The sequence below is a fragment of the Loxodonta africana genome, chromosome 19, assembly GCF_030014295.1.
Source record: "Loxodonta africana isolate mLoxAfr1 chromosome 19, mLoxAfr1.hap2, whole genome shotgun sequence".
NCBI lineage: Eukaryota > Metazoa > Chordata > Mammalia > Proboscidea > Elephantidae > Loxodonta > Loxodonta africana.
The window spans coordinates 44,028,492-44,056,473 of NC_087360.1; the positions used below are offsets into that span (position 1 = coordinate 44,028,492).

Consider the following 27,982-nt stretch of genomic DNA (forward strand, 5'->3'; position numbering starts at 1 on the left):
AAAATTTCAACTTAAGTACACGCAATTTCTAAGCATTGAAGCAAAAGCAGAATCTATGAAGGAAAAGTCAACAGATTTGACTACGTAAGAATCAAAAAGCCTCTATGCATTTGTTTAAAAAAAAAAAAAGCTTAGACTCAATTAAAAGACTGGGGAAACATTTGCAAAATACAACAGCGTTAAAAGAAGTAAAAGCAATACAGAAATGGTCAAAGGACACAAAAAGGTGTTCATGTGACAAACACTGTTAAATGTTTAGTCATTCCAGAAATGAAAGAAATATATATTTGAAACAAGATACAGTGACATTTTCCACCTATAAATCAGCAAAAATATTGTAAAATTATAACACCTGGTACTAATCTGGACACAGGATACCATTCCTACCCATACTCTACTGGTAGAAGCAAAAACTGGTACAACCTTTCTAGATTATGATTTGGCAGTAAGTAATAAAAACCCTTAAAATTGTTTCTATCTTTTGAGCCTGCAATTCCATTTCCAGAAATTAGTCTTAAGAATTATGAATGAGAAAAAAGGACTTAACTTCAAGAATGTTCATACTAAAATATTAAAAAGGATACAACTTAATAAATTACAGTACCTCTCTACGCTACGCTGGCCAGGGTACAGTATGACAATTACTCGATATCTTGCTAGTAGGAAGGTAAACTGAAAAATAATTTGGCCATTTGCAACAAAAGTCTTTTTAAATGTTCTTTGACTCAGCAATTTTACTTTCTAGGAATGTATTCTATGTGAACAAAGATGTAACCACTGCAGGATTTTTATAATAGAATATATACACATACACACACATATATAATATATATGTAAATAAATTAAAATGTATAACAAAATAAAATGTGTATTAACATTTATATATATGTGTATGTGTATGTAAATAAATTAAATTCCAAGAATTAAAGCAAGGTTAAATATAAAGAATGGTAAATCCATGTCATTAAGACCATCATACTGTCAGTAAGCTTTTCAATAATTTTAAATAAAATGGGAAAATGTTCATAATACAATGTTAAGTGGAAAAACACAGATTTGAAACCATATATTCAGTATAATAATAGTAAATGTTTAAAATGTATATGTATATATTTCTAAATAAAAAAACAAACTGGAGCAAAAACACTAACAGTGATAAAGGGCCACATAAACCAGAGAGTCCATCAGCCTGAGACCAGAAGAACTAGATGTTGCTCAGCTACTACCAATGACTGCCCTGACAGAGAACACAACAGAAAGCCCCTAATGGAGTAGGAAAAAAGTAGGATGCAGAGCTCAAATTCTAGGAAAGAGACCAGACTTAATGGTCTGACTGAGACTGGAGTAATCCCAGAAGACATGGTCCCCAGACTCAGAAACTGGTTGAATGAACATGGGAAATCCAGGGTGGAAAGGAGGAGCATGCGGACATATTATAGGGATAGCAACTAGGATCACAGAACAATATGTGTATAAATTCTTGTATGAGAAAGTAACTTGAGCTATAAACTTTCAGTTAAACCACAATTAAAAAAGAAAAACACTAACAATGACACTTGGGTGGAATTATGGGTGATATTTGTATTCTTCACGTTTCTCCCCATATATTCTAAAATGAGTGCACTATTTTTATAAATAAGGGATGTGGGGTTCGGGGGAGAAGAGAACAGAAACAGGTTATTTAATAAGGTCTTCAGATGAATTCTGCTAAAGTGTCATCCTAGAACAATCAACTTGTGCCAAGTGCCTTGAATGTAAACTAATTTCTCTGTTTTCCATTTCTCAAGAAAACACGATTTTTCTTTTATGTAGTGGAGGCACACAATTGACATTATCAGTCTCCCAAAACCAAAACCACCACAGTCAATTCCAACTCATAGCGACCTTATGGAACAGAGTAGAACTGCCCTACAGGGTTTCCAAGGCTATATAATCTTTATGTAAGCAGGCTGCCACATTTTCTTCCATGGAGCACCTGGTGGGTTCAAACTGCTGACCTTTCAGTTAGCAGCTGAGCACTTAACCACTGCGTTGCCAGGGCTCCTCATCAACCCTCAGGCCTCCCTAAGTGAAACAGAGAAACTAAAGTAAAAGTTTGCTAAAAACCAAAACCAAACCCGTTGCCGTCAAGTCAATTCCAACTCATAGTGACACTATACGACAGGGTAGAACTGCCCCACAGGGTTTCCAAGGAGCGGCTGCTGGATTTGAACTGCCAGCTTTCAGTTAGCAGCCAAACGCTTAACCGCTGCACCATCAGGGCCCCAAAGTTTGCTAGGCAATAAATAAAAAAGCAGTAGGACTCAGGCATTCCACTTAAACCTTCATGGGTAAGTTCAACTTGAGACTCAAGTTTTGCCTTCCGTTTATCACTACCAACTTTCTGATTCATCAGGTCCCCTAACTTCACAATTCCTTATCCTTCTTTACTCAAAGATTGTTTCAGATTCTAGAACCCCACTGACTTAACAACTGCCTTCACACAGAAAGTACACACATCATTCATTTGTTTGAGTTTTAGGGTTTCTTTTTGGTGGAGGTACAGGTAGAGGGCGGAGAGTCTCAACACATCAATTCAAGGCAGCAAAGCCCAAGACCTCTTCTTGTTTCACCTCCAAGATTTCAAGCTTAATGTTTTTAAGGCATCCCTTAATATTCCACTGAGTCTAATACCAATGGTTTGGGTCTTCATCAACTATTTTCTCCATTCTAAGCCACAATGTTTTTATATTTTACAGCTCTACTTCAGACATAAAGAAAGGGAAGTCATGCTAGGAAGAATAAATCAAGGCTAAAAGAAAACCAGGATCCAAAAAGACCTTATCAGTCTATAATAATTTATATCTAACCAGATAAAATTTAATAGACATAAAGCAAAGTTCAATACTTAGCGAACGAAACTACGTGTAAATCATTTAGCTTAACCATGGCACACAGAGTTGTGATTTCAGTTAGCTATAACTTCAAAGAATCGAGAGGATGATATGACTATTTAGAAAAAAATCATCTTATTTTTGTTCTTCTTTTTTTATATATATACAAAGGATAGTGCAGAAATTCAAGGAGTAAAGGTCACTCCACTCTGTCAGTCCACTGTATATGTGTTCCACGCTGAGTAGCACACTTTTAGAGGGAGATTAACAAAGTAAATGGAGCGTAGATGACTAAGAAGTTGGTGAGGGGATATGAAACCATCAGGTTAAGAAACATCTGAAGATGGGGTGCAGAACTCACATTCTAGTAAAAAAAACAGACTTAATGGTCTGACTGAGACGGGAGGAACACTGGAAGACACAGACCCCGGACTCTCTGTTAACCCAGAACTAAAATCATTCCCAAAGCCAACTCTTCAAAGATTAGACTGGACTATAAGACATAAGGAAACCCTGGTGGTGCAGTGGTTAAGAGCTATGGCTGCAAAGCAAAAGGTAAGCAGTTCAAACCCACCATGCGCTCCTTGGAAACGCTATTAGGCAGTTCTACTCTGTCCTACAGGGTTGCTATGAGTCGGAATCGACTCGATGGCAGTGGTGGTGAGTTTTTTTTATAAGACATAAAATGATACTCGTGAAGAGTGTGCTTCTTAGTTCAAGTAGCTACATGAAATAAAATAGGCAGCTCCCATCTAGACTCGAGATGAGAAGGCAAAAAGGACAGGAGCTGAAGGGACAGGAGAAATCCAGGCTGGAAAGGAGGAGTCTGCTGTCTCATTATTATACTGAGAGCAACTAGGGTTACATAACAATGTGTATGCAAATTTTTGTATGAGAAACAAACTTGAGCTGTAAACTTTCACTTAAAGCACAATAAAAATAATAATGATAAAATTTAAAAAAGAAACACCTGAAAAAAATGAAAATATTTGGCCTGTGGAGTAGAAGACCTTGGAAAAGGAGGGCCATCTCAATGCCTACAGAGGCCCTGAAAGTGATGTAAATGGGCAAAGCTGGGAGGTAAGGACTTCAGCAAAATGGAGAGTACATTTAGCATCTAAAGGAGATTACTGCCATCAGAAATGTGAGCTCTTCATTGACAAATCCTCTAATGTCCACCCAAGACAGAAATAGAGATTTCCCCGTTTCAATATAAAATTTCCCCATTTCAAAAGGTTGGCTCCCAATTTAGGTTTTTGTGCAAATTGGGCAAGGTAAAAAATAATATGTAATCCAAGCCTCATTGGATCCACGCATACCAGTTTGCAACTTGCGACTTGGGAAAATATGATGGCTACCTTCAAACACTTAATTAGAAATAGACTTGTTCTAGATGGCCCTAGGGGACGATGACCATAACGAGGCAAACTGCAGCTCAGTTGAAGGAAAAGCTTCCTCAAAGGCTAGTAGTCTACAATTTGGAACTGGCTGCCCAGGGAACTTTACTATTCTATAAGTATTCAAGTAGGATTGGTCAGCAAATATTATTGACCGGTTCAAGGGTTCTGCCACTTACTACTACTTGTAGCTTTGGTCAAATAACCTCCCCAAGCCTCATTTGTCTTTCAAGCCACCCACGTCACCGAAAAAGAAACATTGTAACATTTAGTTATTACAAAGATCAAAATCCACACTAAAAAAATGAAAATACTATATATTGGTTAAAAAAAAAAAAAAAAAACTATAGTAACTTAAGGCATTATTATAAACTACTATCATATTTGTATGTTTCATCACGTCAAGGACATATTCCCAATCTGATTCATTTTTGTATTCCTCCCTCAGACTCCTCAAGCATTTGTTGAAGGCATGTTAAAAACGAAGTTGGAGAAGAGGGTTAAAACGATAACAATGTAAGAGAAATCAATCAACAAAGCAAACATTCAGGATGTTAATCATTAATACCACTGACCAGTCTAAAAGGTATCAGGCCCAGTCAAATGAAGGAATATACAAAAGTAATGACTATGGCAAACATTGGCAAACTCCAACCCACTGCCTGTTTTATAAAGTTCCACTGGAACACAGCCTCTCTCATTTGATTACATATTGTCTATAGCTGCTTTCAGGGCACAATGGCAGAGCTGCATAGCTATAAAGCCAAAAATCCTTACTACCTGGCCCTTTACAGAAAAAGTTTCCCATACCCCACTCTCAGGTTACAAACCACAAACCTCAGGTTGGTTGAATAGTTAGACGCAGTTCCTCTTCCTAGGGCTCCATCCTAAAATTCTGATGGGTCATTTGGTGCACGTGAACAATATCCTACAATGTACATTATGGCATACGCGTAGGAGCAAGAAATATGTTACTAAAAAAATGGAGACTCCATATTCCTCTTATATTTTCAAGATTACACATTTTTTAATCCTGCTTCTTATCCACCTAGTAACACCACCAGAGAGATATGAAAGATTGAAAGTGTGAAAGGAGATGGAACTGGTTGAGGCAGGAAAAGATCAATGTTTACAGGTAAGCCTACCGCTCTTCCTCCTGAGTTCTCAAGCTCCACCTGCCTGAGTTTCGCTATTTTCATTGAACCTACAAACACATTAAAAATCACGTCTCCCTCCTACTTAGTTTAGCTGCCCTATCATTACAAGTTTTAAAAAGAAACAGTTACCAAAAATTAAGAGAAAATGAAACGGAAAGAATAAGTTAACAGTTTTCTGAGCTAAACTTAATATTCAGCAGAAATCGGTTGGCAGTTTTAGGATTACATGAAAAGTCCCTGGTTCTATCTCTTGCCTCACTCTGAAGGAATTGTTCAGCAAAGGCTCTCAAAGCTTTACTAACAGATTTAATGAAGCCGTAATACCTGATACTACTTCAGGTAATACCTTCAACACTTCTCCTGAAGACTACTTACCAATTTCATCTTAGATAAGGACCACGCACGCTGCTGCTACTGCCGCATCTCTGCACTACCCTTTACTGACTTTTCATGCCACAGCTAGCCTAGTGTGCCCTGAAGAAAGGGCACCTCCTTATCTAGTCCCCTACACTCTTCTGAGGGTTTCAAACCATCCTTTGAACCTTCCCCTCTCTCCTGGAAATCTACTTCCGAGGCTCAACTCTTCCAACAAAATACAGGAAAATTGCAGACAATTTTGCATGACTGCAGCAAAGATTTAAAAAACAAAACAAACACAGGGAGCCCAGCCTTCGAAAGTGAAGAAACTTAAATTGGAAGAAGAATAGGAAAAAGTGGAGAAAACAAACGCTAAAGTTGCCTCTTAAGCCAATGACAAACGGAAAAAAAAAAAATGTGCTGTTTGCGTTTCCTCTTTCAAAAGAGTCAAAACCAACAGGGCTTCGTGAAGCCATTAGAATCTTTAAAAAGGAAAAGAAAAGCGACGAAGGGGAGAGGTTGTTCACCAAATTCCAGTCTTTTGAGAGCCAGAGATACATGAAAAGGAACTAAACTACCCCCTCAATGTGGGGAAGAGACAAACGCCCAATCTGCAGTCCTACAGCCCCGCCTGATCTTCAAAGGGCTATGGATTCGTATTGTACCGTGCAACGTGGGCCGGGTGACTCCGCTAAGATTTCAGTAGCTAGACATGCACTCCACAGCCCCGCTCGCATCTAAACAGAGCTAGGCCTATCGCCACAGAACCTGGACGCCAGAGTCCCCGATCCAGGGAACAGCAGCACCTGGGCACCTGGACAGGAAGTGATTATTCTATGGGTTCATCACGAAAGACGGTGGACCTGCAAGGCTGGACCTGCAGTTTGTCCAGTAAAAATAACCAGTGGAAGAGCAGCAGCAGGCGACTGTATCCGAATGCAGCGCAAGGCAGATGAGGGAGTCTGTGCGCTGAGAAAATGGGGGACTGGGCGACAATCCGATGCTGCTCCTTCGTCTACAGAAAGTGGTCCACACAAGCAGCTGGACAAACACTGGGGTCAAGGAAGGGGTGTAGGGTTGCAAGAAGAGGCTGAAAGCGGAAGCAGAAACGCAGGTGGAGGTGGGTTTGAGGCTACCCAAACCCGGGCTACAGGAGGATGTGGGGGTGGGGAGGTCGTGTATATACCTACAAAGAGACCCGTTACCCCTCATCGCCCAGGCCCACCAAACGTTTGGGAAGGCCTACTCCGAGGCAGCACGCCTCCTGCTGCCCTGGACAGCTGCTTCCACCCGGGCTCCCACAGCCCTATTCAGCCCGCCCGGTCCCCCAGCCCCCGGGGTAAGCGCCGGGATCCATACCGCGAACCTCTTCCGGGCCGCTGCCGGACCCCAGGCCGCCTCCCCCGGCTCCTCCGGGCTCCTGCCGCCGCCAGAAGTCCTACCGGCATCCAGTTCAGGAACAAGCCGCTACTGCCTACTCGAAACTCGGGTTCCCAAAAGCCGCTCCCGCCGCCTGCCGCCTGCCGCCTGCCTTCCAGGCCGCATCAAGTCCTCCACTCCCCCTGCCGGCAGGCAGCCATTTCCGACGTGCTACGGCGGAACTTGCCGAAGTGCGCTGGGCCGGAAATGGCCGAACCCAAGCGTTCACGCGAAGAAGCGGGGGCGAGAGGAAAGCGGAGGGCGGTTCGAGACTTTCCGGAAAGCGCCCGAAGGGACGTCGAAGCCTACAGGCTCTGGCTTTTGCTGGTTCAGCAGTGAGCAGGAGGGCCGGGGAGCTGTTGGAAAGACACGATTCAGGGTGGGAAAGCAAGCCCTACCCCGGGCCAGGGAAGCGGGGCTGGCCGGGAAAAAGCACCCTCTGTAAACCCACTTTCTATAAATATCCCTTCACCCTTCTCCAAAAAAAAAAAAAAACTTATCTATGGAGTGCGAAGAAAAATGTTCCCGGGAGTTCTGGAACTGGTTAAAACTCCAGAGCCTCGGCTGCTTCAAAAGTGTCATTGGCAGTTTAGGGCAGGCCCCGTGAAATTCAGGTCAGCCCCCTCGATTCTAAAAATAAATCTATGCTCAAAGAAGAGGTCTTTCTAAATAAAGTGACCAATCTCCAGCAAGTGGTCTGAGGTTTTAAAACACTTTGACTATTTAACAACAAAGAGCTTGCGGCATTGATGCTTATGAAAAACTCTGGGGCTCTAACAACAGGTTTATTAACAAGTTAATCCAGTTGTGTGGAATGATCAAAACTAGGAGGAAAAAAGATTCAATTTTAAATTAAGAGCCAACCCTCTGAACGAAAAATTGTACGTACTCTACAATCAAAAAAGACGTGTGATTGTTGTTTATTTCAACACTTGTAAAATAAGGGCAACCCTTTTTGGATAGCTGCAACAAGGGGTTGTGATACTCTAAAAAAATAAATAAATAAAAGACACCTATTCACTAGTGTTAAAACCATTAGTTAAGCATGTATAACTGCAGTGGTAATCTCAAATCAATTTGCTTCAATGTATAAAATTTTTTTCTTTTTAATTCCCAAAGGGCAGGGGTTTTACTCCAGGGCTTCCCAACCAAGGAACCCAAACACCAGGGCCTGTAGTACCTGGGGAGGGTCAAGGCCAGGGCCAGCTCCTTTCCCTGTGCTTCCATGATCCCTTACTTTCAGCCAGAGACAGGGCTCCACAGCTGGCCTATCCCAGCCACACACCCAACTTGGTGGAGCCCAGGCACAGTGCTCTATCTAGGAGGCTGAGAAAACAATAAGGATTGATTAGTTTCCCACAACGGACAGTTTAGGCTAAGGATTCAGTTTGCAGAACAAAACTAGAAAAACCTAGCAACCCTTTTTCCAGACAGCACACTCTTCACCCCACCATACCCAAATCAGCCCTTTTTGTTCCTTTCCTCTTTCCTGACATCTTCTCTCTCCTCTTTTCTATTTTCCTTTCTCCTCACACCGCACTCTTTTGCTCTCCTTTCCCCCTTACTGCAAACAAACACAAACTTTCAAAGTCCTACCACCCTTGTATATGTACAAAAACAACCCCTTTTTAACTTTTACTCATTTTGTTAAGGAAAACCGGACAGAAGGAAACAAATATAAAAAATCACAAGCATTCCGGTTAGCCAAACATGGGGGAAATATTCTCCAAGTTTCATGAATAGCCTAAAATTGTCTTTTTTTTTTTTTTTTTTTACAGTTCATCTGCTTGGCTCTCCTCCAAAGTTCGGTGGCAGGAGGCAGAAGTCTTGCATTGTGGGAGGAGACATTACTGAAGCCATGGTAAGAATTACCAAGTGTTGGTTCATCTTCACACTGACAAGAGTGGACGTGCAGATACCTGCTACCTGGAAGACCCAGCCTAAATGTCTTTTTAATACATCCAAATAACCCACACATTGCAGCCCCCATGGTCAATGTATTTGATTTTAATAATAGCCAAGCTTTAGGGAGGAAAAGGATATTCAGCCAAAATTTGACTTACACTTGCCTTCACAGGAGCCCTGGCTGCCACTGGTTATCCCTCCTCCTTCTTCCTCTCGCTTCTTCTTCATCTCAAACAGTTCTACCTCAGTCTCCTTCTCTGACTTCTGTTCCTTCCCTTGACTCCTAAAAGGTGTTCCTCATCAAAGATATGCCGTTGGCCACTTTTCTTTCTCCTCTCTACACTCTCTTCCTAGCCGATTTCAATCAGTTGCCTTGCATCATCTCCACCTGCAAGCAGATCACTTGCTGCAGCTTTCCAGTCCCTGTTTTCCAATTCTACTCTAGACGTCATCATCATCCTATTAATACATATTTTATGAATACTCAATTGCCAAACAATAAGCTAAGCTTTTTGTTATGGGTTGAATTGTGTCCCCCAAAAATATGTGTTGTCAATCCTAACCTCTACGCCTGTGGTTATAATCCCATGTGGCAATGGGTTGTTTTGGTTATGTTAATGAGACAGGATGAGTGTAGGGTATGTCTTGAATCAATCTCTTTTGAATATAAAAGAGATTAAACCAGCATTCCAGAAGCAGAGGTAGGGGAAGAGAGATGCCTAAGCCAAATGAAGTTCGCCCAGGAGCAGAAGCTCCAAAGAGACAAGGACCTTCCTCCAGAGCAGAGAGAGAAAGCCTTCCCCTAGGGCCAACACCCTGAATTCAGACTTCTAGCCTCCTAACCCATGAAAAAATAAATTTCTCTTTGTTACCGGCACCTACTTCTGGTATTTATGTTATAGCAGCACTAGATACCTAAGATACCTTTTATATGTATTGTCTTATTTTAATCCTTACAAGGCAGTAGCAGCTCATAGATGCAGGAGCTGAGACTTAAAGAAGCTAAATAAATAAGGTGCCCAAAGATTACAGAGTGAGGTACAAAGCACAGATGGAACTCCCAAGTATTCCTGACTGTAAAACCAATGGTCTTGACCACTCCAACCTGATTGTCTCACCAGCACCTTAAGCAACATATCCCACAATGAACTCATCTTTATCCCTCCCCGCTCTGCTCTCCTGTGATGTCCCTATTTATAATAACTTTACCATTATCTTTCCTAACACAAAAAAACCCCTTGCTGTCCAGTCAATTCCAACTCATAGTGACCCTATTAGCATCATCTTTCTCTTCATTCTTCTCTCTTTACCCCCACATTGAATAAATTCCCAAAATGTAAAGCCTCTACCTGCAGGATCTCTACTATCCTTTCCTGCAATTCCACACCTACTTCCCTAATTCAAATCCTCATTACTCGTCTCTTGGACTGTTGCTTTAACACCTCAATTTTTGTTCAAAAATATATTCACGGTAGCTGTCCTCACAGAAAGAAATCCAAGGCAAAAGACACACAATGAAGCCAGTCTTCACTGATATCTCCATATTGTGATGCTTTACAGCACTGTCTACTTTGCATTTGGAACTTAATCCAAAATAGTTTTCACATTTTTATTTAACTGTCATATGTGTAGAGTTTTATCCGCTCAAGGAATCAGAGCTGACCCACTAAGCCTTGGGAAGAGCAGGAACCAGTGTGCCCCTGGTTCCCAACAGCAGGCACCTGTGGGCCTTTTCTCTACAGCACAATCACAGGGACCCAGAATCAATAGCATCCAGTCTCTGTCTTTCAGTTCTACATTTTAATTCCCAGAAGAGAAACATGATGGTCCTGGGTTGGGTCAAGTGTCTATCAATGTACCTAGTTGTCACTGGGTATCCAGAAAATTGCTTTTGTAGCCTTACTCTAAAAAGCTCTCTTATTAAAGCTAACTTGAATAGGTTTATATCCCTTGCATCCAAACATGCCCCAACTAAAGTTACGATATTCTTCCCTGATAATAACGGAGTAATTACTGTGTTCCAGATACTGCTCTAAGCACTTCACATGTATTGTCTCATTTATTCTTTATAATAGATCTACACAGTAAATAACTTTATTATTCTCATTTTACAAATGAGGAAACTGAACCCAAGAGACACTAAATAACTGGCCCAAATCACATACTTGGTACGTGGTGGCACCAGGATTTAGATTCAGTCAGCCTCACTCCAGAACCTGAAATCTTAACTATGTTACACAGCGCTGCAAGAGAAATGCTGGAAATGGCAATGTGAATTCTATGTTGTATTAATGATTTAACTAAGGTGTTTGAGTCTGTTAAATAAGTTCGACTATAGAAATGTTACAAAAGATTGGCTATGCAGAGAAATTGATAAGAGGCAATTCTATCAGAAGGTAATTATGGTTTGAATTGAAAGTGTTAGCGAAATATAAAATGCCTATAGTGGTTAAGAGCTCAGCTGCTAACAAAAAGGTCAGCAGTTCGAATCCACTGCCTCCCCCTGGAAACCCTATGGGGCAATTCTACTCTGTCCTATAGAGTTGCTATGAGTCGGAATCGACTTGATGGCAACGGGTTTGGTTTGGCTTGGTTTAGTGTGCAAATGATACTGAACAAAGAGGTAGGGCCAAGAAAAACCATACAAATACAAACCATAACTACCAATGCACAAATACCAGAAGAGAAACTAGATAACTGGGAGTTCCTAAAAATCAAACACTTGTGCTCATCAAAAGACTTCACCAAAAGAGTAAAATGACAGCCTACAGACTGGGAAGAATTTTTTGGCTACGATGTATCAGATGAGGGTCTAATCTCTAAAATCTACAAGATACTGCAACACCTCAAAAACAAAGAGACAAATAACCCAGTTAAAAAATGGGCAAAGGATATGAACAGGCACTTCACTAAAGAAGACATTCAGGTGGCCAGCAGATACATGAGGAAATACAATCATTAGCCATTAGAGAAATGCAAATCAAAACTACAAGGAGACACCATCTCATCCCAACAAGGCTAAAGCTAATCCAAAAAACACAAAAAAATAATTGCTGGAGAAGTTGTGAAGACACTGGAACACTTATACACTGCTGGTGGGAATGTAAAATTGTATAGCCACTTTGGAAATCAATTTGGTGCTTCCTTAAAAAGCTAGAAATAGAAGTACCACATGATCCAGCAATCCCACTCCTTGGAATATACCCTAGAGAAATAATAGCCTTCACATGAATAAATATATGCACACCCATGTTCATTGCAGTACTGTTCGCAATAGTAAAAAGATGGGAAACAACCTAGGCGCTCATCAACAAACGAATGGATAAACAAATTATGGTATGTACACACAATGGAATACTATGCAACAATAAAGAACAATGATAACTTGCAAAATGTTGCACAACATGGATGAATTTGGAAGACATTATGCTGAATGAAATTAGTCACAAAATGACAAATATTGTATAAGACCACTATTATAAGAACTCAAGAAAAGGTTTGAACACGGAAGAAAACGTTCTTTGATGGTTACAAGGGTAGGGAGGGAGGGAGAGGAGAATTCACTAACTAGATAGTAGACAAGAGTCATCTTAGGTGAAGGGAAGGACAAAACACAATTCAGGGGAAGTCAGCACAGCTGGAATAAACCAAAAGCTAAGAAGTTTCCTGAATACAACCAAACACTCCGAGGGACAGGGGTCTGGGGACCGTGGTTTCAAGGGATTATCTAGGTTAATTGGCATAACAAAGTTTATGAAGAAAATGTTCTGCATCCCACTTTCGTGAGTGGCTTCTAGGGTCTTAAGAGCTAGCAAGCGGCCATCCAACCCACCTGGAGCAAAGGAGAATGAAGAACACCAAAGACACAAAATATTAGCCCAAGAGACAGAAAGGGCCACATAAACCAGAGACGCCGTCAGCCTGAGACCAGAAGAACTAGATAGTTCCCGGCTACCACCAATGACTGCCCTGACAGGGAACACAACAGAGAGTCCCTGACGGAGTACGAGAAAAATGGGGTGCAGAGCTCAAATTCTAGTAAAAAGACCAGACTTAATGGTCTGACTGAGACTAGAGAAACCCTCAAAGACATGGCCCCCAGACCCTCGGTTAACCCAGAACTAAAACCATTCCCGAAGCCAACTCTTCAGACAAAGATTAGACTGGACTATAAAACATAAAATAATACTCATGAAGTGTGTCCTTCTTAGTTCAAGTAGATCCATGAGACTAAATGGGCAGCTCCTGTCCAAAGGAAGGATAAGAAGGCAGAAACAGACAGGAGCTAGTTTAATGGACACGGGAAACCTGGGGTAGGAAGAGAGCGTGTGCTGTCACATTACAGGGATTGCAACTAGTGCTACATAATAATAAGTGTATTAATTCTTGTATGAGAAATTAACTTGAGCTGTAAACTTTCACCTAAAGCACAATAAAAAAAGAAAAAAAATACTGAACAAGACTGTGTTCTTATATCATGAAATTGGTTATTTTACAGATTTCAGCAAAATGCTTTCTTACAGGGATCCACTGATTACTTATTTTTCCAAGGTGTTTATTGTCCAGGAGAAGAGCATTTTAGTCCTATAGAAGAAGAAATTCGTGACACAAGTTATTTGAAATCTTAGGGAGGCAGGCACTAGTGGTCACTTGCCTTAATGTTGGCTGCCAGATCCACAATCCACTCACCAAGGCTTCTAGATCAATCACAGTCAAGCCATTGGTGACATCCAATAACCTTCAAAAGGTATGATTCAGGAATTATCAGTGAGTTTAAGTCAGATAAGAACTTGGTTTATCTGTAATGCTTTGATTTTAAAAGTGCTGACAGCCAGTATTCAAGATCTTTTATATATATATGTATGTATAATACATAATTTTGTGGTTTATTATTAGAACAGTGCATGAGGATTTCTAGATTGGGGTTCCAAGGTTACTCTTCTCTTTCAATGCCAAGAAGACAAAAGGTCATCTTCTAAGATTCTACAGATAGCACTCATTTCCCTGCTAATTGGCTCACCTGAAAGTCCTGGCTTTGATGTTACCCTTTAAAAGTAGCTGTTTTTTGTATGGCAAAGGTGGGGCTGCTTGGGTGCTCTGTAAATAATTTGTAGATGGAACACTGAGTAAACATCAGCTCCAAAGCAAAGCACATATTATTGTCCAAAAGTTGTTGTTGTTAGGTGCTGTCCAATTGCTTCTAACTCATAGTGACCCTATGTACAACAGAACGAAACACTGTGCAGTCCTGTGCCATCCTCACAATCATTGCTATATTTGAGCCCGTTGTTCCAGCCATTGTGTCAATCCATCTCATTGAGGGTCTTCCTCTTTTTTGCTGACTCTATACTTTACCAAGCATGATGTTCTTCTCCAGGGACTGGTCCCTCCTAATAACATGTCCAAAGTCTTGCTATCCTTGCTTCTAAGGAGCATTCTGACTGTACTTCCTCCAAGACAGATGTATTCGTTCTTCTGGAAGTCCGTGGTATTTTCAGTATTCTATTTGCCATTATCACAATTCAAAGGCGTCAATTCTTCTTCGGTCTTCCTTATCAACTACCAGCTTTCTCATGCATATGAGGTGATTAAAAACACCATGGCTTGGGTCAGGCACACCTCAGTCCTTAAAGTGACATCTTTGCTTTTTAACACTTTAAAGAGAATTTTCGCAGCAGATTTGCCCAATGCAATGAATCTTTTGGTTTTTTGACTGCTGTTTCCATGAGCATTGATTGTGGATCCAAGTAAAATGAAATCCTTGACAACTTCAATCTTTTCTCCATTTATCATGATGTTGCTTATTGGTCCATTTCTGAGGATTTTTGTTTTCCTTATATTGAGATGTGAAACATACTAAAGGCTGTAGTCTTTGACCTTCATCAGTAAGTGCTTCAAGTCCTCTTCACTTTCAGCAAGCAAGACTGTGTCATCTGCATATCTCAGGCTGTTAATGAGTCTTCCTTCAATCCTGATGCTGAGCTCTTCATATAGTCCAGCTTTTCAGATTATTTGCTCAGCATACAGATTGAATAAGTAGGTGAAAGGATACAACCCTGACACATACCCCTCCTGACTTTAAACCACTTCTGTCCAAACAACTGTCTCTTGATCTATGTACAGGTTCCTCAGGAGTACGATTGTGTTCTGGAATTCCCATTCTTCCCAATGTTATCCATAATTTGTTATGATCCACACAGTTGAATGCCTTTACATAGTCAGTAAAACACAGGTAAACATCTTTCTGGTATTCTCTGCTTTCAGCCAGGATCCATCTGATATCAGCAATGATATCCCTTGCTCCACGTCCTCTTCTGATCTACCTTGAAATTCTGGCAGTTCCCTGAAGAGTTACTGTTGCAAAAGTTTTTGAATGATCTTCAGCTAAATTTTACTTGTGTGTGATATTAATGATATTGCTTGGTAATTTCCACATTCTGTGGGATCACCTTTCTTTGGAATAGGCATAAATATAATCTCTTCCGGTTGGTTGGCCAGGTAGCTGTCTTCCAAATTTCTTGGCATAGATAAGTGAGCATTATCAGTGCTGCATCCATTTGTTAAAATATCTCAGTTGGTATTCTATCAATTACTGGAAACTTGGTTTTCGCCAATGCCTTCAATGCAGCTTGGACTTCTTCCTTCAGTACCATTGGTTTGTGATCATATTCTGCCTCCTGAAATGGTTGAACATCCACCAATTCTTTTTTGGTACAGTAACTCTGTATATTCCTTCCATCATCTTTTGATGCTTCCTGCATTGTTCAATATTTTGCCCAGAGAGTCTTTCAGTATTGTAACTCAAGGCTTGAATTTTTTCTTCAGTTCTTTCAGCTTGAGAAATGACAAGTGTGTTCTTCCCTTTTGGTTTTCTAACTCTAGGTCTTTGCACATGTCATTATAAAACTTTACTTTGTCTTCTCGGGCCACCCTTTGAAATCTTCTGTTTAGCTCTTTTACTTCATCATTTCTTCCATTTGCTTTAGCTACTCTATATAAAAGAGCAAGTTTCAGAGTCTATTCTGACATCCACTTTGGTCTTTTCTTCTTAATGACTTCTTCCTTTCTTCATGTATGATATCCTTGATGTCATTCCACAACTGGTCTTCAGTTCAATGTGTCAAATCTATTCTTGAAATGGTCTCTAAATTCAGGTGGGATATACTCAAGGTCATACTTTGGCTCTTGTGGACTTTTTGTAATTTTCTTTAGCTTCAACTTGAATTTGTATATGAGCAATTGATGGTCTGTTCTGTAGTCAGCCCCTGACTTTGTTCTGACTGATGATATTGAGCTTTTCCATCATGTCTATCCAGAGATGTAGTTGATTTGATTCCCGTGTAGTCCATCTGATGAGGTCCACATGTATAGTCTCCATTTATGTTGTAAAAAAAAGGTATTTGCAATGAAGAAGTCGTTGGTCTTGCAAAATTCTATCGTGTGATCTCTGCCATCATTTCTATCACCAAGGCCATATTTTCCAAATATGATCCTTCTTCTTTGTTTCCAACTTTTACATTCCAATCATCAGTAGTTCTCAATGCATCTTGATTGCATGTTTGGTCAATTTCAGACTACAGAAGTTGGTAAAAATCTTCAATTTCTTCATCTTTGGCCTTAGTGATTAGTGCGTAAATTTGAATAATAGTCATATTAACTTGTCTTCCTGTAGGCATACGGATATTATCCTATCACTGACAGCATTGTACTTCAGGATAGATTTCAAAATGTTATTTTTGACAACGAATGCAAAATTTTCAGTCCCAGCATAGTAGACCATATGATTGTCTGATTCAAAATGGCCAATACCAGTCCATTTCAGCTCCCTAATGCCTAGGATATCAATGTTTATGCATTCCATTTCATTTTTGACAATTTCCAATTTTCTGAGATTCATATTTCATAATTCCACTTTCCTATTATTAATGGATGTTTGTAGCTGTTTCTTCTGATTTTGAATTGTTCCACATCAGCAAATGAAGGTCCCAAAAGCATGACTCCATCCATGTTATTAAGGTCAACTATGCTTTGAGGAGGCAGCTCTTCCTCAGTCATCTTTTGAATGCTTTCCAAACTAAGGGGCTCATCTTCCAGCACTATATCAGACATAAGGTTTTCACTGGCTATTCTTTTTTTCAGAAGTAGACCACCAGGTCCTTCTTTCTAGTCTATCTTAGTCTGGAAGAAGTACTTAGTCAAAACATACTTGCTGAAAATTAACTCAAAGACCCAAGCGTAAGAGCTAAAACCTTAAAACGCTTAGAACAAACGTGGGAGTAGTGGTTCAGGACCTAATTTTCAATAATGGACTCTTGGATATGACAACAAAAGCGTGAACATCAAAAAACAAAATAGATACATTGGACTTCACTGAAATTAAATCAAAGGACTTTATCAACAAAGTGAAGACAACCTACAGAATGGGGGAAATATTTGGGAATCATAATATCAAGAATATATAAAGAATTCCTACAACTCAACAACAAAAAGAAAAACAACCCAATTAAAAAATAGACAAAGAACTTAATAGACATTTCACCAAAGAAAATATACAAATGGCTAAAAAGTACATGAATAGATGCTCAATGTCATTAGTCATTAAACCAAAAATCCACTGCTGTCAAGTCGATTCCGACTCATAAAAAAAAAAAAAAAATAGTGACCTGATAAAACAGAGTAGAACTGCCCCATAGGTTTTTCAAGGCTGTAAATCTTTTACAGAAGCAGACCGCCACATCTTTCTCCCACAGAGCAACTGGTAGTTTTGAACTGCCAACCTTTTGGTTAACAGCCAAGCTAACCACTGTGCCACTGGGGCTCCAGTCATTAGCCATTAAAAAAAAAAAATCAAAACCACAATGAGATAGCGTTTCACCCTCACTAGGATTGCTATGGAGCCCTGGTGGTGAAGTGGTTAACAGCTTTGCTGCGAACCAAAAGGTCGGCAGTTTGAATCCACCAGCCACTCCTTGGAAACCCTTATGAGGCAGTTCTTCTCTGTCTTACAGGGTCACTGTGAGTCAGAATGGACTCTGTGGCAATGGGTTTGGTTTTGTTTTCATATGGCTATTATCAGAAAATATGGAAAATAACAAGTGTTGGCAAGGATGTGAAGTAATCAGAACCCTCATCCATTGCTGGTGGTATTGTAAAATCATGTAGCCACTGTGGAAAACAGTTCAGTGGCTTCTCAAATAGTTAAACATAGAATTACCAGAAAACCAAAAAAAAAAGTTGCTGTCAAGTCGATTCCGACTCACAGCAACCCTAAAGGACAGAGTAGAACAGCCCCTTAGGGTTTCCAAGGAAAGGCTGGTGGATTTGAACTGCTGATCTTTTGGTTAGTACCTAATCTTGACCACTTCACCACCATGGCTACAGAATTATGACCCAGCAATTCCACTTCTAGGTATATACACAAAAGACTTGAAAACAAGAACACAAACAGATACTTGTACACCAGTGTTCATTCATCACTATTCACAATAGTCAAAGGGTAGAAATAGCTCAGTGCCCATCAACAGATGAATGGATAAATAAAATGTATATACATACGATTATTATTCAGCCATGAAGTGAAATGAAGTTCTACTACATGCTAAGACATGGGTGAACTTTGAAAACATAATGCTGAGTTAAACAAGTCAGACACAAAAGTACAAATATTGCAGGATCCTAATTATATGAAATGTCTAGAATAGGTAAATGCATACAGACCAAAGTTTATTAGTGGTTGCCGGGGGTGGGTGAGTGGGGGAAGTAGGGAGATATTGCTTTAACTGGGTTTCTTTTAAGGGTGTTGAAAAAAATTGGAAATGGACAGTTATTATGATGGCACACATGCTGAATGTAAATTACTGTCACAGAATTGTAGACATAAAATGGTTGAAATGGCAAATGTTTTGTTACATATATTTCACCACAATAAAATTTCTTTTTAAAAAGTAATTATTGACTCATTACTCAATGTCACTACCTTGCCTTGTCTCTGTGAAAAATAAATTTTGTACTGCTTGCACATCAGGAAGCTTAGCCTGATTCAAAACTTTACATAAGACACCTAACCTGAAATGACTAGTTAAGATTCAAATTAGATATTGTCCCTAAAACATAACACTATCGCTAAGGTCCCTTCTTCCTTGAAGAGCCCCTCACCCCAACCAGAGTTTTGCATTCTGTGCCTACCATGTCAATACAGCTTTGCAGGGGCAGTCATATTTGATGAAGACTAGATATAAAAATGCCATCAAAATTTTCTAAGCTTGAGCTCGAGGCAGGGCCAAGATGGTGGACTAGGTGGACGCTACCACGGATCCCTCTTACAACAAAGACTTGGAAAAACAAGTGAATCGATCACATACATAACAATCTACGAGCTCTGAACAACAAACACAGATTTAGAGACGGAGAACGAACAAATACGGGGAGACAGCGATTGTTTTCAGAGCCAGGAGCCAGCGTACCAGTCAGAGGATTTTCTGGAAAAACTAGTTTCCCAGTAATGGCTCGGAGACAGCAGTCCATATCAAACCACATAAAGTAGCAGACCATGATAGCTTCTCCACCCCCCCAAACAAAAGAATCAAAATCTTTCCCAAATGAAGATACAATCCTGGAATTATCAGATACAGAATGTAAAAAACTAATTTACAGAATGCTTCAAGACATCACAAATGAAATTAGGCTAACTGCAGAAAAAGCCAAGGAACACACTGATAAAACTGTTGAAGAACTCAAAAAGATTATCCAAGAACATAGTGGAAAAATTAATAAGTTGCAAGAATCCATAGAGAGCATGTAGAAATCCAAAAGATTAACAATAAAATTACAGAATTAGACAACGCAATAGGAAGTCAGAGGAGCAGACTCGAGCAATTAGAATGTAGACTGGGACATCTGGAGGACCAGGGAATCAACACCAACATAGCTGAAAAAAAAAATCAGATAAAAGAATTAAAAAAAATGAAGAAACCCTAAGAATCATGTGGGACTCTATCAAGAAGGATAACTTGCGGGTGATTGGAGTCCCAGAACAGGGAGGGGGGACAGAAAACACAGAGAAAATAGTTGAAGAACTCCTGACACAAAACTCCCCTGACATCATGAAAGACGAAAGGATATCTATCCAAGATGCTGATCGAACCCCATTTAAGATTGATCCAAAAAGAAAAACACCAAGACATATTATCATCAAACTCGCCAAAACCAAAGATAAAGTGAAAATTTTAAAAGCAGCCAGGGAGAAAAGAAAGGTTTCCTTCAAGGGAGAATCAATAAGAATAAGTTCAGACTACTCAGCAGAAACCATGCAGGCAAGAAGGGAATGGGACGACATATACAGAGCACTCAAGGAGAAAAACTGCCAGCCAAGGATCATATATCCAGCAAAACTCTCTCTGAAATATGAAGGCGAAATTAAGATATTTACAGATAAACACAAGTTTAGAGAATTTGCAAAAACCAAACCAAAGCTACAAGAAATACTAAAGGATATTGTTTGGTCAGAAAACCAATAATATCAGATACCAGCACAATACAAGGTCACAAAACAGAACGTCCTGATATCAACTCAAATAGGGAAATCACAAAAACAAACAAATTAAGATTAATTAAAAAATAATAATAATAATAATACACATAACAGGGAATCATGGAAGTCAATAGGTAAAAGATCACAATAATCAAAAAGAGGGACTAAATACAGGAGGCATTGAACTGCCAGATGGAGAGTGATACAAGGCGATATAGAACGATACAAGTTAGGTTTTTACTTAGAAAAATAGGGGTAAATAATAAGGTAACCACAAAAAGGAATATCAACTCCATAACTCAAGAAAAAAGCCAAGAAAAACGTAACGAATCAACTAACATAAAGTTAAACATTATGAAAATGAGGATCTCACAATCTACTAAGAACAACGTCTCAGCACAAAAAAGTATGTGGAAAAATGAAACGGCCAACAACACACATGAAAAGGCATCCAAATGACAGCACTAAAAACTTATTTATCTATAATTACGCTGAATGTAAATGGACTAAATGCACCAATAAAGAGACAGAGTCACAGACTGGATAAAGAAACACGATCCGTCTATATGCTGCCTACAAGAGACACACCTTAGACTTAGAGACACAAACTAAAACTCAAAGGATGGAAAAAAATATATCAAGCAAACAATAAGCAAAAAAGAAGAGGAGTAGCAATATTAATTTCTGACAAAATAGACTTTAGACTTAAATCCACCACAAAGGATAAAGAAGGACACTATATAATGACAGAAGGGACAATTGATCAGGAAGACATAACCATATTAAATATTTATGCACCCAATGACAAGGCTGCAAGATACATAAATCAAATTTTAACAGAATTGAAAAGTGAGATAGACACCTCCACATTTATAGTAGGAGACTTCAACACACCACTTTCGGAGAAGGACAGGACATCCAGTAAGAAGCTCAATAGAGACACGGAAGACCTACTTACAACAATCAACCAACTTAACCTCATTGACTTATGCAGAACTCTCCACCCAACTGCTGCAAAGTATACTTTTTTTTCTAGTGCACATGGAACATTCTCTAGAATAGAACACATATTAGGTCATAAAACAAATCTTTGCAGAGTCCAAAACATCAAAATATTACAAAGCATCTTCTCAGACCACAAGGCAATGAAACTAGAAATCAATAACAGAAAAACTAGGGAAAAGAAATCAAATACTTGGAAAATGAACAATACCCTCCTGAAAAAAGACTGGGTTATAGAAGACATCAAGGAGGGAATAAGGAAATTCATAGAATGCAACGAGAATGAAAATACTTCTTATCAAAACCTCTGGGACACAGCAAAAGCAGTGCTCAGAGGCCAATTTATATCGATAAATGCACACATACAAAAAGAAGAAAGAGCCAAAATCAGAGAACTGTCCCGACAACTTGAACAAATAGAAAGTGAGCAATGAAAGAATCCGTCGGGCACCAGAAGAAAACAAATAATAAAAATTAGAGCTGAACTAAATGAATTAGAGAACAGAAAAACAATTGAAAGAATTAACAAAGCCAAAAGCTGGTTCTTTGAAAAAATTAACAAAATTGATAAACCATTGGCTAGACTGACCAAAGAAATACAGGAAAGGAAACAAATAACCCGAATAAGAAACGAGAAGGACCACATCACAACAGAACCAAATGAAACTGAAAGAATCATTTCAGATTACTACGAAAAATTGTACTCTAACAAATTTGAAAACCTAGAAGAAATGGATAAATTCTTGGAAAAACACTACCTACCTAAACTAACACATTCAGAAGTAGAACAACTAAATAGACCCATAACAAAAAAAGAGATTGAAACGGTAATCAAAAAACTCCCAACAAAAAAAAGTCCTGGCCCGGACGGCTTCACTGCAGAGTTCTACCAAACCTTCAGAGAAGACTTAACACCACTACTACTGAAGGTATTTCAAAGCATAGAAAAAGACGGAATACTACCCAACTCATTCTATGAAGCCACCATCTCCCTGATACCAAAACCAGGTAAAGACATTACAAAAAAAGAAAATTATAGACCTATATCCCTCATGAACATAGATGCAAAAATCCTCAACAAAATTCTAGCCAATAGAATCCAACAACACATCAAAAAAATAATTCACCATGATCAAGTGGGATTTATACCAGGTATGCAAGGCTGGTTTAATATCAGAAAAACCATTAATGTAATCCATCACATAAATAAAACAAAAGACAAAAACCACATGATCTTATCAATAGATGCAGAAAAGGCATTTGACAAAGTTCAACACCCATTTATGATAAAAACTCTTACCAAAATAGGAATTGAAGGAAAATTCCTCAACATAATAAAGGGCATCTATGCAAAGCCAACAGCCAATATCACTCTAAATGGAGAGAAGCTGAAAGCATTTCCCTTGAGAACGGGAACCAGACAAGGATGCCCTTTATCACCGCTCTTATTCAACATCGTGCTAGAAGTCCTAGCCAGGGCAATTAGGCTAGACAAAGAAATAAAAGGCATCCGGATTGGCAAGGAGGAAGTCAAATTATCTCTACTTGCAGATGACATGATCTTATACACAGAAAACCCTAAGGAATCCTCCAGAAAACTACTGAAACTAATAGAAAAGTTTGGCAGAGTCTCAGGTTATAAAATAAACATACAAAAATCACTTGGATTCCTCTACATCAACAAAAAGAACATCGAAGAGGAAATAACCAAATCAATACCATTCACAGTAGCCCCCAAGAAGATAAAATACTTAGGAATAAATCTTACCAAGGATGTAAAAGACCTATACAAAGAAAACTACATAGCTCTACCACAAGAAATTCAAAAGGACATACTTAAGTGGAAAAACATACGTTGCTCATGGATAGGAAGACTTAACATAATAAAAATGTCTATTCTACCAAAAGCCATCTCTACATATAATGCACTCCCGATCCAAATTCCAATGTCATATTTTAAGGGGATAGAGAAACAAATCACCAATTTCATATGGAAGGGAAAGAAGCCCAGGATAAGCAAAGCATTACTGAAAAAGAAGAAAGTGGGAGGCCTCACTCTACCTGATTTCAGAACCTATTATACAGCTACAGTAGTCAAAACAGCCTGGTACTGGTACAACAACAGGCACATAGACCAATGGAACAGAATTGAGAATCCAGATATAAATCCATCCATGTATGAGCAGCTGATATTTGACAAAGGACCAGTGTCAGTTAATTGGGGAAAAGATAGTCTTTTTAACAAATGGTGCTGGCAGAACTGGATATCCATTTGCAAAAAAATGAAACAGGACCCATACCTCACACCACGCACAAAAACTAACTCCAAGTGGATCAAAGACCTAAACAAAGACTAAAACGATAAAGATCATGGAAGAAAAAATAGGGACAACCCTAGGAGCCCTAATACAGGGCATAAACAGAATACAAAACATTACAAAAAATGATGAAGAGAAACCAGGTAACTGGGAGCTCCTAAAAATCAAACACCTATGCTCATCTAAAGACTTCACCAAAAGAGCAAAAAGACCACCTACAGACTGGGAAAGAATTTTCAGCTATGACATCTCCGACCAGCGCCTGATCTCTAAAATCTACATGATTCTGTCAAAACTCAACCACAAAAAGACAAACAACCCAATCAAGAAGTGGGCAAAGGATATGAACACAGACTTCACTAAAGAAGATATTCAGGCAGCCAACAGATACATGAGAAAATGCTCCTGATCATTAGCCATTAGAGGAATGCAAATTAAAACCACGATGAGATTCCATCTCACACCAACAAGGCTGGCATTAATCCAAAAAACACAAAATAATAAATGTTGGAGAGGCTGCGGAGAGATTGGAACTCTTAGACACTGCTGGTGGGAATGTAAAATGGTACAACCACTTTGGAAATCCATCTGGCGTTATCTTAAACAGTTAGAAATAGAACTACCATACAACCCAGAAATCCCACTCCTCGGAATATACCCTAGAGAAACAAGAACCTTCACACAAACAGATATATGCACACCCATGTTTATTGCAGCTCTGTTTATAATAGCAAAAAGCTGGAAGCAACCAAGGTGTCCGTCAACGGATGAATGGGTAAATAAATTGTGGTATATACACACAATGGAATACTACGCATCGATAAAGAACAGTGACGAATCTCTGAAACATTTCATAACATGGAGGAATCTGGAAGGCATTATGCTGAGCGAAATGAGTCAGAGGCAAAAGGACAAATATTATATAAGACCACTATTATAAGATCTTGAGAAATAGAAAAAACTGAGAAGAACACATACTTTTGTGGTTACGAAGGGGGGAGGGAGGGAGGGAGGGAGAGGGTTTTTTATTGATCAATCAGTAGATAAGAACTGCTTTGGGTGAGGGGAAAGACAACACTCAATACAAGGAAGGTCAGCCCAATTGGACTGGACTAAAAGCAAAGAGGTTTCCGGGATAAAATGAATGCTTCAAAGGTCAGCGGAGCAGGGGCGGGGGTGTGGGGAACATGGTTTGAGGGGACTTCTAAGTCAATTGGCAAAATAATTCTAGTATGAAAACATTCTGCATCCCACTTTGAAATGTGGCGTCTGGGGTCCTAAATGCTAACAAGCGGCCATCTAAGATGCATCAATTGGTCTCAACCCACCTGGAGCAAAGGAAAATGAAGAACACCAAGGTCACACGACAACTAAGAACCCAAGAGACAGAAAGGGCCACATGAACCAGAGACCTACATCATCCTGAGACCAGAAGAACTAGTTGGTGCCCGGCCACAATCGATGACTGCCCTGACAGGGAGCACAACAGAGAACTCCTGAGGGAGCAGGAGATCAGTGGGATGCAGACCCCAAATTCTCATAAAAAGACCATACTTAATGGTCTGACTGAGACTAGAGGAATCCCGGCGGCAATGCTCCCCAAACCTTCTGTTGGCACAGGACAGGAACCATCCCCGAAGACAACTCATCAGACATGAAAGAGACTGGTCAGCGGGTGGGAGAGAGATGCTGATGAAGAGTGAGCTAATTAAATCAGGTGGACACTGGAGAGTGTGTTGGCAACTCTTGACTGGAGGGGGGATGGGAAGAGAGAGAGAGAGGGAAGATGGCAAAATTGGCACGAAACGAGAGACTGAAAGGGATGACTCAACAGGGGGAGAGCAAGTGGGAGAAGGGAGTAAGATGTATGTAAACTTACATGTGACAGACTGATTGGATTTGTAAATGTTCACTTGAAGCTTAATAAAAGTTAATTAAAAAAAATTTTTTTCTAAGCTTGCTCCTGGAAATTCTATATAACGATACAAATGTTCCCTAAGGCAAACATAAAGGCACCTAACATTTACCCTAAATTATGTCAGTGAGTAGGAAAAATGTGCAAAGTTTGACACAACATGCCACAACATGGTCTGACTGAAGAACTGAGCATAATGAGAGTTATAACCAGAGAAAGGAAATAAAATTAGGCAGAACGTTGATGGCTGAGTTTCAATGTCACATTTGTATGCAGCTCTATGACTCCAGAATTATCCTTATACCAAAAAAGTTATCCATAGATTCAAAATATCAGTTGTTCACTACTTTCACTTAAAAATACCTCTGTAAATAAGACATTCCAACTGAAATTTTGCAGACTGTCATAGAGGTTCTTAAAGAACATCAATTATCTTCTTAGTTAACCAATTTGGCTCTAAAATCAAAATTGAAAGAGCAATTTCCAAAAGTAATCCTGCTAAAAACTTCTAAAAAATACATAACTTATGAATAACATTTGGACTTTATGTATAAAAAAAAAAACAAACAGTAGTTTCTACCTACTGGATTTTTAAAAGAAAACTGTAGGTTTTAAGCCAATTTATGAATGTTTGCAACAATACTTTATTAAAGGAAAAGTTCTTCTCCGTTTTCTAAATAGTGCTCAAAATTGATTCCCCACCTAAATGGTGAGAGCATGATTCTAATGGGATTCAATCAATCCCTGAATAAAGTAAACACTGACTACTCTACCAACCCAAGCCTTCAGTCTTGCTAATACTATGCCATAGATAAAAATTAGAACAAATGGGAAGTGACCACATTTCTATAAATCTATCAATTCTGGGGGCAAAAAAACTAACAATCAAAGTTCATCTCTAATGTGCCAGGTATTTCATCCTCATGTAAAAAAGGAATACACATAATTACAGCAGGTATGTTATTAAGGAAAGCTTATCTATAAAGTGAGGCGATGATTATTTAGAAAATGGATACTTGACATAAATTATGCAAATAATCCAAAAATACATTAACCAAATGTGAAATATGTAAACTAAATATGAAAACATTTGCCACTTCAACATTTGCATATGTATTACTTTTATGTACATTTAAGTGTGGTTCAATGATGCTCAATATTTACCTTTTTCGATTTCATATTTAATTAGTTGAAGTAATAAACACCTAAATATTAGTAGAAATATAAATTCATAGCAAAAAAAAATCACAAAAACTGGTGAATTAACTATTTGCCAACTCTGTGGCTTCCTTCCAGCCCATGGGCATATTGTTTATAAAACTGCTAACTCGATGTATCCACCATTCAAGTTTTTTTTTTTTTTCACTTATCTTGAATGGACTATTTAGTGCTTCTAGGAGCCCTGGTGACACAGTGGTTAAGTGGCTGGTGAATATGAACTACTGACCTTTCAGTTGGCAGCTGAGCACTTAACCACAGCACTACCAGGACTCCTTCCATAAAGATTCCAAAAAAATCAAACCCCCATTGCCATCAAATCAATTCCAACTCATAGCGATACTAAAGGACACAGTAGAACTGCCCCATAGGGTTTCCAAGGAGCTGCTGGTAAATTCAAACTGCCAACCTTTTCGTTAGCAGCCAAACACTTAACCATTGTGCCTCCAGGTCTCCTCTGTAAAGATTATAACCTTGGAAAACCAATGGAGCAGTTCTACTTTATCCTATAGGGTCGCCATGAGGCGGAATCAACTAGAGGGCAATGGGTTTCAGTTTTTGGATTATGTGTTTCTACATGACTCTCATAGTTATTTCTAAAGGAACTAGAGCATTCATTGTTTACCTCAGTGGATCCTGAATGACAGTTTGCAAGCCAAGACAGGATGAAGTTTGCATCAGTCTGCAGTTAGTGAGAAAAGCAAAGACAAGTCAGTGAGTTTTTAACAAAGTTAAATTCATTCAACTGAAAGCATTTTCCTTTATTCTGAGATTATGTCCTTCCCTCTTTTTGTGTTTGTTATGGATTGAATTGTGCCCCCCCCAAAAAATATGTGTCAACTTGGCTAGTCCATGATTCCCAGTATTGTATGATTGTCTACCATTTTGTCA

The 27,982-nt window shown here is 39.2% G+C and overlaps 1 protein-coding gene across 15 annotated transcripts in view; it reads right to left on the reverse strand.

Moving 5' to 3' along the window:
- EXTL3 (exostosin like glycosyltransferase 3) overlaps positions 1-7,339 on the reverse strand; it is an 83,047-nt gene extending 75,708 nt beyond the window's left edge. For 14 of the 15 annotated variants that reach the window (XR_002786358.2, XR_010318529.1, XR_010318528.1 and 11 more), the window contains exon 1: positions 7,144-7,256. The gene's annotated coding sequence lies outside the window, so the exon portion shown is untranslated. Of the gene's footprint in view, positions 1-7,143 lie in introns of all 15 variants that reach the window. The other variant, XM_010592339.3, reaches the window with a different exon arrangement.
- Positions 7,340-27,982: the final 20,643 nt, after the last annotated feature.